The 13,885-nt window shown below is 42.6% G+C and overlaps 1 long non-coding RNA gene across 6 annotated transcripts; it reads left to right on the top strand.

Annotated features, from left to right (window-relative positions):
• The first annotated feature begins 1,624 nt into the window (after positions 1–1,624).
• LOC117006545 lies at positions 1,625–11,993 on the top strand. 6 transcript variants are annotated; one of them, XR_006163104.1, is made up of 6 exons: positions 1,625–2,033; positions 3,208–3,252; positions 4,154–4,247; positions 6,916–7,048; positions 8,602–8,767; positions 9,665–10,577. It is a non-coding gene; the product is annotated as an uncharacterized LOC117006545 (long non-coding RNA). The 6 variants fall into 6 exon arrangements; XR_004420006.1 differs by lacking the exon at positions 3,208–3,252; XR_004420005.2 differs by lacking the exons at positions 1,625–2,033; positions 3,208–3,252; positions 4,154–4,247; positions 6,916–7,048 and adding exons at positions 10,720–10,913; positions 11,571–11,993 and having other exon boundaries at positions 7,075–8,767; positions 9,665–10,634.
• Positions 11,994–13,885: the final 1,892 nt, after the last annotated feature.

Here is a 13,885-nt window from a genome sequence, read left to right as displayed (position 1 = left end):
TATTCCTCTGAGGAAGTTCTTCCCGAACCCAGTGGTGGGGGAAGGAGTCTTGGGGGGTTGGTTTGTTTTTTGTTTTTTTTTTTTCTTAAATTTACCCTAAACTAGGACACCTTTATTTGTTCGGACAGACATAAACTAAGTCTCATGAGGTAGAAAGAGGGAGCAGGGGGATTTGTTTGTTTTTGTTGAACATGTAAAATCCCTAGGAAAGGACGTGGGTCACAGCTGCTTTGCAGGAGGTGTCTGGAAGCACAGGGAGGTTTCACTAACATCATCTTGTGCTGGAGCCGCCCTTCAACGTGGTGGTGCAAACCAGGAACAGAGAAGAATGCCTCATGTTTGAGTCTGGAGCTGTGGCTGTCCTCTGTAAGTCGATCTGTTTTGATAACTACTGTGTTAGAAAGGTGCCAGGCTTGTCACAGACGTTGTGTGAGCCATTTCTTTGTGGAATGTAAAGGAGCAACGCTTCTGGTTTTCTGTCTGCTGTTGGAGAGGCTTCTGATTTAAATGAGAAAAGAGACATTTTCTTGCCTTCATCTGTTGAGAGAGAATTTTATGCATTTATTTATATTTGTGCATCTATATTTTCATGTCCACTAAATTTTCTTATAAATGCTTGCGACATCATCTTGTTTCTTGGGTTCTGAACAAGCCTATTTCGAACACATGATAACTCATTGATGAGCTAATGCTCTGTGTTGCATTTCATAGCAATAGATTCTATATTCTTACATGTTTTATCATCGTTTAGTTTTATATAATTTTGAGTCTTTTTTGGTAGGTTTTTGATTTCTAGCTTTATTTTGTCCCTGTATTTTTAACCTATCTCGAGACTCTGTATTGATTTGTCTTGTGATAAAGTGAGTAATAGTTGCAGCAAGGTGTCTTGCATTGCAAAGTAATTTTTGCATGTTTTAAGTGAAAAATGCATGAGAGATTTCCCTAAATTTTTGCACCCTTCCCCTTTATTTTTTGGTGGAGGACACTAAACTGAGGAGTGCAGAAGAGAACCGTAAGGCCTATACATAGGGTTTTACAATGTGTAAAATTATAAAATATGTTTATGTTCTTTGGGAAGTCAAAGCACCTGGTTGCGCAGCATTTCTGAGCTTGTTTTTGGTACTTTTGTAGAAAGCTTTCCTTCCAATGAAGTAGTTTTCTCCGTAGCCAGCACCTGCTAGAGGCCTGGCAGTGACCGACTTGGTTGCTGCAGCTGTATGATGGTCCAGGTGAACAGTGGGAGCTCTTCTGCTATTTTTGAAATTCTTTCTTTTTCTGGTGCAGTTTCTTGTTACTCTGCATTTAAGTAATCTCCTTGACTTTGGTAGCAGTATCCATAAGGCTCTGTAGTGTGGATTGGGAATAACTGTCCAGTCGTAAAGGTTGCGACCAAGTTTAGTGCAAGCCATAAAATGTTCTGAAGGTTTGTGGAACAGGTTGTTTGAGCCTGTGCTTAGTAATGATGGGGCATGCCTGAGCTACTTAAGGGCCAGCAGATGAAAAATTATTTATTCCTGAAGGTTATGCTCAGAAAGGGCAGTGAGTCACTTATCATGCTACGATACACTGCAGGCACCTGGATAAATGTCCTGCCCTAAAAGTTAAAACCCATGTTAAAGTTCTTGCCCACTTCCCTTCCTTGTTGTTGCCAAGCAGAGGAAGCCAGACCTGAAGGAAGCTTGAAAGCCTCTCTCCTCTTGGATTCTCTACTTAGTGATAGCTCATTTTAATCTGCAAAGCACCGTCCTTGGAATTCTAATTGGTAGGTTACATCATAGCAAATGTTCGTACTCAGCTGGGAGTAGTCATTGAGTGTTGTTCCCAGTAACCTGAATCAGGAAACTGCTGCTTCTTTCTCTGTCTGCTACACGGGCATAGCTTTCCATTGAATATTTAGCAGTGGCATTTTCCTTAAATTCCCTCTATTTTATTCCCATGTAATTCTCTAAATTCTTTAGGTGCTGATACTTTGCGATCTCCCAACCTTTAAGAAATCTTAAACTGACAGCAGAAAAAGCCCAGGAGTCCCCTAGGTCAGGTTTGTTTCTTCTCTTTTCCTGTTTGCTGTTCCCACCTTGTATCTGTTCTTTTTAATGCATATTTAAAAGAGTACAGTTGTTGGTGCTCAGGGAGGATTTGTGAGGTGCTACTTCTCCATCTCATGTCACAGAATCCAGCCAGAAGATTCCAGTCTGTAGCTGTACGAACTTACAAGTATTTGTACAAATCATACACAAAGCTAATGAAGTCCTCCTGTCCCTTGGGGAAGATGCCCCATGTTTGTAAAATCTGTGTGAATAGATAGAAGAATGGTCAGAACAAGTGTACATCGTATATGCAAGCGTATATTAAATGCAGAACAGCATCACTTTAAACTGTCAAAAACTTCTGGGTTTTGATGACAGTGCTGCCACTTTTTAGATGACAAAAGCTGACAATACTGATCTCAAAACTTAGAGATTGTTCCAAATATTTTAATAAATACTGGAGATCAAGTGACATGTTTAGCCTTGTACCTGATCATAGTTCTTACCTGTATGTAGAGTGGATAGTAGATGCACAGCCTAGTAAAATACATTTTAGCATTATAACTCATTGATGTGGTTCAGTTCTGAAAGCCTCAGTGAACTGCACCTCCTGGAATATCAATGTATAGAAATTTGGGGTTGAAATGGGCTGAGAGAAAGGAATGGAAGCTTCCTGATCCCTTCAGTGTCACTTCAAAGGAAGCGCATGTGTCATTTTGCTGAGGGCGGGATAACTGCGTTAACCTTCCTGCCCGTGCCCTGGTGAGGCACCACCAGCCGATCCAGAGGCTTCAGTTCAGCCTGGCCAGGAAATGCTGCAGAGCTGCGGTGCTGGGTGATGTTCAGTGTGTGCCACGCCCTGTTCCAGGCAGCCAAGGCAGAGGGGAGCAAGGAACAGGGTCGAAGGGATGGTTCAAAGGTGGTGGTGGTTGTGGAGCTGTTCAGTCAGAACGTGGGAGCAGCCAGGCCAGGCTTCTGCTGGAGGTGCTGGGTGTGAATGAAGTCATGTTGCTGTGACTGAAACACCTGAGCAATACTTTGCTTTCCTTGGAGCATTTAACACCTCTTTGGTCAGCACGGTCCTGGTATTGGGTTAACTCCAGACACTGATTTGTTTAGAATTTAGTGGTTTAAAATTTAGGTGATACGTTTGGATTACTCTGTGTCATCTTTCATACAGATTTGAGGATCTGTTCTGTTATTTTGGGAGCAACCAGGACTGCAGGTAAGCAGGAGATAGATTGAATGATACAGATAATTCTTACTCCTGTCCTTTTAAACATCATCTACTAGCCTTTGGGCTCTGATTCACAGTTGCCAGTGAGGATGAGGCAATCCTTTGGGAGCACGTTGGTGCTGCTGTGACTCACCAAACCTGCTCTTCTCAAGTATAAGAGTTGCTTTGCACACGACTTGAGCGTCCATTCTTTTTCCATGTCTTCTCTTTGAAGTTCTGACTTTTTCCTCTTTTAAATGGGTTGTATAAGGACAACCAAACAGACTGTTTTCTTCTGAATTGTTCTTGAGGAGAAGTCTTTTCAAGAAGTCAGTAAGAACCAAGAGTTACTGTAACAGAATTTCATCACCACTTTCTTGAAAGAGGGACTGATTCAGCACCTACTACTGTGATGCATTTTTTTACAGGAAAGGTTAAGAAAGGTTTGTGCTTTACAGGCACTCTAGGTGTTTTAGACATACCAGCATTTTGCAGTATAACTGCTGAAACGTTCACATGCCTTTTACTCACAGCAAGACAATTTAATGTAACCGTGGTGTCACAGGTGGAATCTCATAGTGTCAGGATGTCAAGGGGTTTTGAGGCAAATGCAGCAGCTTTTGACAGGTAAAAATCATCTAAAGTTATTGCTGATGCACTGAAAACCTCTGATAACTTCTGTTGCATCACATAGATGGGATGCATTATTCCCAACGGGAGGCTTTGTCTGTGCAAATGTGGGATTCAGCAATGCTGGCAGCTCCTTGGGGATTGCTTGTACCTTTCAACGCTTTGTTAGAAAGTGTGAATAACATTTGCATGGAATACTCTGCAACTTCTCAGTGTTGCAGGTGCTGCTGGAAATTTTCTGTGTGCCAGAAGATGACTGGAATTTTTCTTCTGTTAACAGGCGCTTCCAAGCTCTTAAAAATTTCTATGGCAAACAAATGATTGTAAATTCACTTGGGGCAAAAGGAGAACACATGCTCCACAAAGCTTTCCAGGTGAGTATGGCAGTTCTTTCACTGTGCATATCCTTGGAGTTTGCTTGTTTGCTTTTACATAGCCTTTGTCGACCAAACCCCCAGCTATGCTGTGCTCTGGGAGCTAAAATTGGATTTATCGTAACAGCACTGCTTAAGATGCATGATGTGAAATGAATTGTTAAAAGCTCTCCACGTAATTCCTGTTTGATTCTGTTCGGATTGGTTACTGTACTGCAAAATTATAACAGCAGTGTAGACAACATTGAGGATTTGAAGTGATTTTCCTATTTCGTGCTTAGTAGTGTCTTATTGAAAACCTAAGTCTTTTTTACACTCTAAAATTGATGAATAAATACATGATACTTTACTGTATTTAATGCTGCAAGGTTTCCTTTAAGGCTATTTCTTTTGTAATTAATGGATAAATCCCTTTTTTTTAAAGTACAATTTATCAAATGTGGAGCTGCTTCATGATGAACAGGAGATGTTTGTTCAGGAGATGCTAACTATTAAGTGGCTGCTCTCATTAATTCCCACTGTTTGGTTTAAAAGAAAGAAAACCTCACATTGCAGTTGATAAATGCTGACCATTTGAGGAGTTCTGTCTGAAGCCAGAGAACGTGTCAGTAGCCATGTGTTATTTCCCCCTTCCTTTCCCCCTGTATTGTCGTGATTGAGTGGCTTGGGGCATTCACTGGGATATTTGCTGCATCCAGCCCTTGTGGTGGGAGACAGGAGCATTCCCAGACGTGCCTCGATACCCAGGGCTTTGCCAGCAAACGTCCTGTGGGCACTTAGGGCTTCTTCAGGGAAGATCAGGGCAAGTTTTCCTCAAGCCACTCTCCACAGCAACCTAACTCGTTTGGGTGGGCTTTTTGTCAGTAGCAGCTGGCGAAATGTTTATTGAGTCCCTGTTGCTGACCAGCATGTCAGTGACTCTTGGTGAAAAGGGGTGTGATATATGTTATAAAGTAATTTGTGTTTTGTGAAAGATAAATCATGTTTGTAGAAATAAAGAATTTAATAAAGGAACTTTAGGTACGCTGAGCCACAGAGAGGAGAAAGATTGCTTCACTGGATTCCAGCGCTGCAGATGCTAACAAAGCCGCAATTAGCAAGTTAATACAACCAGCCCCAGTGGAGGTAACTCGTTATGGGACAGTTCAGGAAACTCCCCGGCCATGAGGACTTGATAATCGCCCCCAATCAAGATAACCAGGGTCCTCAGGAAAACCTACATTTCAATACCCAGTTCCAGTAAACCAAAACCTGCACACATCAAAATTCATCACTGCACAGAAACTGATTTTGTCCAGTCCACGGTGGAGAAAGCAAACTACTTGAATATGGGAATCCACGGCAGAAACCAAGGGACTTTTGCCCCAGGCCAGAAGAAGTGTATAAAGACAGACTGCCCAGGAGGCATTTGTGAACATAGAGGTCAGATCAGTGTGTGTGTGTTCACCCAGCACCAAACCCGGGCTCCGTGCTGTCCTTTTTGATTGTGGCTATTGAGGACTGTTATAGATAATAACCGAATCAAGTCGAATTAAATAGCAAACCAGCAATTTTTATTTTTGCGACCGAAAATACGGTCCTGGGAAGCCACAAGCGAAAATCCTGACAGCACCGGCCCGGGAAATCGGTGCTCTATTGATCAGATCCCCCTGTGTTCACACCCTGCCATCTTGGAGAGGCCAGCTTTATACAGTTTTTCTAGCCTGAGGCGAGAGTTTCCTTTGTTTCTGCTGCAGATTCTCATATTTAGATTAAATCTTTTTTCTGGTGCTGTCCTGGACAAAGGTCCGTCCTGCATGCTGATGAAGGCTGTGTCTGCTCCGTATTGATGTGTAATGAAGTGCTGTCTTCTCGCTTATGGGAACCATCGGGGAGGTGATTGGTACTTGGCAGGTTTTTTATCGATGATCTCTTCCTGTCTGTTGTGGAGATCACCTGGCTAGGTCTGTTGATATGCTAATTACGGCCATTGTCTCTGGCCCCAGGTGCTTGGTGATTAAGAGGTTCTTTTTATTTTATTTTATTTCATACAACCTTCTTATATTATATAAACACGAATTATAACAACATATATTACAGGACCATGTTTTGGTCGCAAAAATAAAAATTGCTACTTGAATCTTTTTCATTCGGCTTGATTCGTTTATTACTATAACAGGGGTTTCACTGAAACAACCTTTTGCAAGTGGAAGTATTTGAACAGCGGAATAGGCCGTGGGCTGCTTTGGTGACCTCTGGGGTAGTAAGGGAAAAACCTGACTTTGTGACAAGGCAAACAAAAATACACATCAAATATTAATCAGTTCTGTGTGATTTGTTTCAATGGTGATAAAAGTTGTTTCATTTTACCTAAAAGAAAGCTAACAAAACAACTTTTAAAATATCTATAATCTCTTGTTTAGCTCCTACTTGTGTATGTTTAGGTACTGGTATTTTTATAATTTTTTTTTCTGTTCCCAATGCCAGAGCCATTAGAAAGCATCTGAACATTCAGCTGATATCAAAATGGTGAACTCAACTGTCATCAGATGGTTAAAGGTGGGAAGGCAGTAAAACTACACAGTGTGCTTAAACCTCAAGTACAGAAGTTCTTAGAGTGTGGGTTTTTTTATTTTGATGCAAAGGAAGTGAAAAGGTTTGTGTGTATGACTTCTGTATGTTTCCTCAGACTGAATTGTGGTGCTAGGATGTGTTTCAGCCCTCAGCAAGAAGATAAGAGAGAGAATGTTGCCTCTGCTGTGGTTTTAGTGTGTCCTGGGAGATGCTTAACAGCTGAAATATGAGTCACCTATTTCACTCTGGTAAGGTCTTGTCTCCTTCTGTGTAGGCTCTACAAATCTCTAAGGAAGGTCTCTGTGAGACAGTCAAGGGGCAAGAAATAATTTCATCCCTTTGACCTCAGGATTTAGTGATAATGGTTGATAATCCCTTTTCTAGGGGGCAACCACATGGAATTAGTGAGTGTTTTTCCATCTTCCTGTAGAAGATGCTGAGGATTTCCCTCAGTGGTGGAATGCACCATTCTCTGTGAGCTGTGAATGTTTGTGTTGGGGGCAGTGTTTTTGACTGCACTGGGTCCCGACATTGGAGAGATTCCTTTCTCTCAAAGCAGGATTGAGATGCATGTTTCTGCTCTGTACTTATTCCTGATCCCTGGAGCAAAGGCTGTACTTATCTCGGCAGGACAAGAGAAGCAGGGATAGAAGTAGGCAACATTCCTTCTCTTCTCCCTTCCCCAGCCTTCCTCCTTTTAGCTAATGCAGAGCAAAGTGCTGAGTGAGGTTCTCCCTGAGAAAGAGTTGCTGAGTGATGAGGGAATGAGCTCCAAAAAGCTTTAAAAGTGGCTTTTTAATTGTTTTTTATTGGGGGATTCAAATAATGCCATCACAAATCAAAATACAGCAGACTGGAAGCAAGACAAGGTCGTGGCATGTGGCAGCTCAAAGACTTGTGCTAATGACAGATACAGTTACAATGCTTGTGAGTTCATGGACCGTCTCCTTTGGGAAATGTCAGGCTTTTTGCTTTGTATTTCAAATCACATGCAGAGATAGTAATACAAAAAAAAGTCTTGAAAAAAGTTCTTCAGAACTTGCTGCAGTTTATGGTTAGGTCTCCAAGTAAAGGTGCTGCAACCATACTGACTTTGGTGGACAAGGAGTGTAGTGAGAATGACAGAAATAAGGGATAAGTGTGTGTCCTTGGGTGAGGCATTAGCATTTTGTACTCCTAGCTGAGCAGGCAGTACGTGGATGTTGCCTAACCTTGATCCTTTGGAGAGCTTTCTAGCAGGAGTTACTGGGCATCTCCCAAAGGAAGTGGAGCAGTTCTGAGTGCCTGAGGGCCTCGAACATCCCTTGAGCTGAGAGAGAGAGGCTGGTTTTTAAGTTTTATGGGCAAAATGGGGTGTTGGAATTGGCTTTAGTTACATCACAATTTCTTGATACTTTTAGTTAAATAAAACTCAAGAACTGTCTCAGTACTTTTAATTTTCTTTTTTGTTGTTGTTTAAACTAGGAGTTATTTCTCTCTGAGGTTCTTTGGAAGTGTGTTAGTTTAATTGTTTGAAAAGAAACCTTAATCTTGCACAACACTTTCAGCAAGCAAGCAAGGAGGATTGGGAAAAGCTGAAGCAGAAGGACTGATGTTATTTGCAGAAAATGCTGAGCTGTGCTCAGCACTTGAAGCTCAGCCTCCGTTGCTACCACGTTTACAAATGGCCTGGTGGGGCAGGGAGGTCCCACTGCCAACGCCCTGATTTACTGCCCTGGCTCAGATCTCCCTGTCCCCATTGAGGAGATGTGTTGAACAGGTTATTTCAGTTCTTTTCTCTCTGCTGTTGTCCCTGGCACAGGTCCCAGAGCAGCACTGTCAGGACCAACTGCTTGGACTGTCTGGATAGGACCAACAGTGTGCAGACCTTCTTGGGCTTGGAGGTGGGAACCCCATGGAGCTCCTGCTGGGCACTGGGCTGGGAAAGTAGTGCCACCTTCCTGGGAAGGGCAGTGAACTTCTCGCAGGTGGGTTCTAGTGGGAGCTGGCCTTGTTCTGACTGCCAGAGGGAAGGCCTTCAGCACGTGTGAAAATGAAATCGTATGGGTGTTGTGAGGTCAAAGCTAGGAAAATCATTAGCCTTCTGTTTACTGAGTTTATTGTGTTCAATTGCTCCTCTCAAGAGGAATTCCTGTGAGAACTTCCAAGGCCTTGCTCATAGAACAGACATTTCTAATTCTGGAATATGTAGTGCTTGGCTACTGCATTAGCACAAGTTTTCTGTGGCAGAAGAGTATCTTTGTACACTCTTGATGTGTAGAGTACTTAGATGTCAAACTTAGCTTTGTAGCTCTGTTTTTTCCTTTCATACCCTTTTAAGAACTGCGTAAATACAACTTTTCTTTTTAAACCAGGTGTGCCAGATGTTTCAGCTATGAGAATTAAATGATGATTTCAGCTAAAGTATGAGAGCTCAAAGCATAAAACTAATTAATAAGAAGGGAAATGGTTAATCCTGAAGAGCTGCTTACTTAATTTTAAAATTCTATTAAATGAGATGTAGGAATTCTTACTCTATTTGTAGATACTTCAAATAACAAGTACTGAACTCTAGATGGCCCCATAAAATTACAAGAGCAAGCACCCAATTTCTAAAAGTTGTATATTTCTTCTTAGTTTTGTTTTGCAAGTTTCCTTTTGTGTCTTTTGTTGATTCCTGCCCAACAACCTTCAGAATTTTGCCTTTGCCGTTTTGTGTCTGTTATTTGAGGCTCCTTCTTCTTGCTGTCAGGAACCCTAAGGTTTTCAAGATTTTTAAAAGGTCTTGAAAGTAGCTTTTGTGTTTAGTTAGGTGAACTTTAAGATAAAAATAGTTCCACATTAGCTACCTAATTTTTTTCCTCTATTACTACCTATCTTCAAAGGAAAATGAAGTGTTAGTGCTGAAGTGCATGTGTGATGCAGCCTTTCAAGCACGACCTGGTGAGCGTTTGCTCAGAACGGTTCATATAAACCCCAGGTTTGTGGGGTTTTATGCATATATGCTGAAAAACAGGATGTGCCTTTTAAGAAAACTATTTTCACTGGGGGTTTTTTCTTTATTTGCTTTTGGTTTGGTATGTTTGGGTTTTTGCTCATGCTGTCTTTACCTGTTACAGATGCTAATAAAACAGCAGGAGGTATTAGGATTAGCTGAGAAGCCTCAGTTAGTTGAATGAATTTGCACTTTATGTTATCCATGCATCTGGAGGTAAGGCAGCCACTGCTGCCTGATCACTTAATCTCTGATCATTCTCTGTGTGTGTGGAATGTGTCCCTTGGAGTAACAGGACTCGTCCCAGACTTCTGTCTTGTTTGGGCACTGTGTGTGGGGTGTGGCATTTGGGCCTGTAAGGGACCCTTCAGAGATGTTTCCTCTGGAGAGGAAAAGCTCTAATTGTTTTGTGGGCCCTTTCAGCTGACAGCTTTGGATTGCATATGCTGAGTTCAAAGTACTCATTGTTCAGTGGAAGAAGTTTACTTCAATAGCAGATTACTCTTCCTTTTACAGGAAAAGGGAGATTTGATCTTTATTAATGAGAACATGTGCTAGAATAGGAGGGAACTGAGGAGAAGGTACTTGAAATGGCACAATATTAGGGACCTGTAAGGTATCTGGTGATCACACTTGAGTCAGTGTGGGATGTGTGTCAGGAAAAAAGGCTCAGGACTGCAGGAGGTAGACAGAGCCCCTGTGGGGTGTTCCATGTTCTGTGACATTGCTTATAAATTGCAGAAAAGAAGTAACTGAGGAGTGGAGATGTTCTCTTGCTGCACAGGCTGCTGCAGGAGCCCTCTGAGAAGATTGCCAAGTTCTTTCTCATGGATGGGGATGTGGAAGAGATCAGCAGTGATGTACGTATATCCTCACTTCTTTGAGTTCATGGAACTTTTTTCAGTGCCCAGAAGTGGTAGTGCCTTTCTGTCTCCTCCTTGTTAGGTTGCTCAGTACATTTCATTTCATCTTCCCTTTTTCGAGTTGATTCTGCACAGAATAAATGAAGAGAAGAGGCAGGAGATTAAACAGGCAAAGTCAAGATAAACAGACAGAAAATGAGGTGTCCCAGAGTCCAGGGCGATCTGCACAACTGTGGTCTGGCTCATGAGGAGAACATACAGATATGCAGAGTGCAGGTAGAACCCTGTGATGGGAAGGCTGAAGGGATTGGGAGGGTTTAAAATCCTTTCCCTATCTTAAAGCTCCAGCACTTAAAGCTTCCAGACTTAATACTGATTACACACAGAGCGAGGTGTTCAAACAATTTGGAACCTGATGGAAACTTCTCTTTATTTTGTTTCCTGCTTGCTTTCTGAGCCATTGACTGGCTCAAATTGTACTTGCTGCTGTGTGTTCCCTTGGAAAGGATAAATGCAGTACACATACAGTACTATTTCTGTTCTGTAGCATTTAAGTCACATCAGTGCCATTTCCCAGGCACACACACTGACTTCTGTCTCCAGCCCCTACTCTGGCCCTAGCACGCCCATGTCACATCCTGGCATGGCTGGGGTTTCAGGCACAAGCAGTCCTCAATTGCCTTTCTCAGCGCTGCCCGTCCCGTCCCATGCTGAGGCACAAGACTCAGCCCCCAGCATCAACAGCCCAGGACCTCCAGTGATGCCAGCACAGGGATCCCACAGCCCCAGTGTCAGCCCTTGCAGCGTCTACCCTGCTTGCGGCTTCTTATCCCAACCCCAGTGATTTCAGAGTCCCCCTTTTCCCCAGCCCCAGTGATTTCAGCTCTTGCTCAGCCCACAAGCTTTATTCAACTGCCTGCTCTGCTCCTCCAGCTGGGCCTTTCTCCATCTCTGCCAGCGGACTCTTCTGCAGCTTGGAAGGGCAGCATGTGCGTCGTGGCTCCAGCTCTGCAGCCGTTCAGCTCCCGCCCTAGAGCCTCGAAGCCACCCCACAGTGAGTATACCAGCCCCAGAGAGATTTCCCCTATGGTCCTTATGCCAGCTCCAGAGCCACTAGGCCACCCCACAGGGGTTTCACCTTGGGTGACACAGTCCCTTTCTGAGTGTGAGGTTTCCTTGCCGGTCCCACTCACAATGCCAGCACCACTTTGCATTTTCCAGCCGCACGCACACTGACTTCTATCTCCAGCCCCTACTGCGACCCTCGCCCACCCATGCCACCTCAAAATTCCCCACTTACCCTCCAAAACTCCCAAAAAATCCCAATCTTTCCAAAATTTGCCCAAAAATCCCCAATTTTCCCCCAAATTTTCTCCAACAATCCATACTTTCCCCCAAAAATCCTCAAGAAATTGTGAATTTTGCCCAAAATTCCCATTCGTCCAAACAAAATTCCCATCTTCCCCAAACAATCTCAATTTTCACCCCAAACTTCCCCATTTCCCCTCCAAAACCGCCAAAAATCCCAATATTTCCAAATTTTTCAGCCCAGAAATCCCCAATATTCCCTCAAATTTTCTCCAACAATCCACATGTTCCTCGAAAAATTTTCAAGAAATTCCCAATTTTACCCTAAATTCCCATTTTTTCAACAAAAATTCCCATCTCCCTCAAAGAATCCCAATTTTCACCCCAATGCTCCCCATTTCTTTCACAACCCCCTAATAATCCCAATCTTTCCCCAGTTTTCCCCAAAATTCTCAATTTTCCCCCTAAATTTCCCTCAAAATCCCAACTTTCCACCTAAAGGCTCCCCAAAATTCCCAATTTTCACCCCAAAATTCCCAGTTTCCCCTCCAAAACCCCCAAAAATCCCAATTTTTCCAAAATTTTCACCCCAGAAATCCCCAATTTTCCCCCAAATTTTCTCCAAAAATCCACACTTTCCCCCAAAAATCCTCAAGAAATTCCCAATTTTACCCTAAATTCCCATTTTTCCAAACCAAATTCCCATCTTCCCCAAAGAATCTCAATTTTCACCCAAATTCTCCCCATTTCTCCTCCAACATCCCTAAAAATCCCAATATTACCCCATTTTTTCTCAAAATCCCCAATTTTCCCCCTAAATTTCCCCCAAAATCCAAACTTTCCACCCAAAAGCTCCCCAAAATTCCTATTTTTCACCCAAAATTCCCCATTTCCCCTCCAAAACCCCCAAAAATCCCAATCTTTCCAAATTTTGTCTGAAATACCCCAATGTCCCCCCAAATTTTCTCCAACACTCCACACTTTTCTCAAAACTTCTTTAAAAAATTCACAATTTTGCCCAAAATTCCCTTTTTTCCCAACAAAATTCCCATCTTCCCCACAGAATCTCAATTTTCAGCCCAGATTTCCCCATTTTCCCTCCAAAACCCCCAAAAATCCCAATCTTTGACTGATATTTCCTAAAATCCCCAATTTTCCCCCTAAATTTCCCCCAAAATCCCAACTTTCCACACAAAGGCTCCCCAAAATTCCCAATTTTCACCCCAAAATTCCCAGTTTCGACTCCAAAACGCCCATAAATCTCAAACTTTACAAAAGTTTTACCCCAGAAATCCCCAATTTTCCCCCAAATTTTCTCCAACAATTCACACTTTCCCCCAAAAATCCTCAAGAAATTCCCAATTTTGCCCAAAATTCCCGTTGTTTCCAAACAAAATTCCCATCTTCCCCAAACAAGATCAATTTTCACCCAAATGCTCCCCATTTCTCCTGCTACATCCCCTAAAAATCCCAATCTTCCCTAAATTTTCCCTAAATCCCCATATTTTCTCCCTAAATTTCCCCCAAAATCCATGCTTTCTACCCAAAAGCTCCCCAAAATTCCCAAATTTCACCCCAAAAATTCCCCATTTCTCATCTCAAACCCCCAAAAATCCCAATCTTCCCAAAATTTTCACCCCAGAAATCCCCAATTTTTCCCCAGATTTCCTCCAACAATCCAAACTTTCCACTCAAAAATCCTCTAGAAATTCCCAATTTTGCCCAAAATTCCCATTTTTCTAAAAAAAAATTCCCATCTTCCTCAAAGAATCCCAATTTTCACCCCAATGCTTCCCATTTCTTTCACAACCCCCTAATAATCCCAATCTTTCCCCAATTTTCCCCCTAAATTTCCCCCAAAATCCCAACTTTCCACCCAAAGGCTCCCCAAAATTCCCAATTTTCACCCCAAAATTCCCAGTTTCCCCTCCAAAACCCCC

The sequence above is a fragment of the Catharus ustulatus genome, chromosome 23, assembly GCF_009819885.2.
Source record: "Catharus ustulatus isolate bCatUst1 chromosome 23, bCatUst1.pri.v2, whole genome shotgun sequence".
NCBI lineage: Eukaryota > Metazoa > Chordata > Aves > Passeriformes > Turdidae > Catharus > Catharus ustulatus.
The sequence above is the reverse complement of the archived record's forward strand: the minus strand, read 5'-3'. Positions and strand labels throughout refer to the sequence as shown.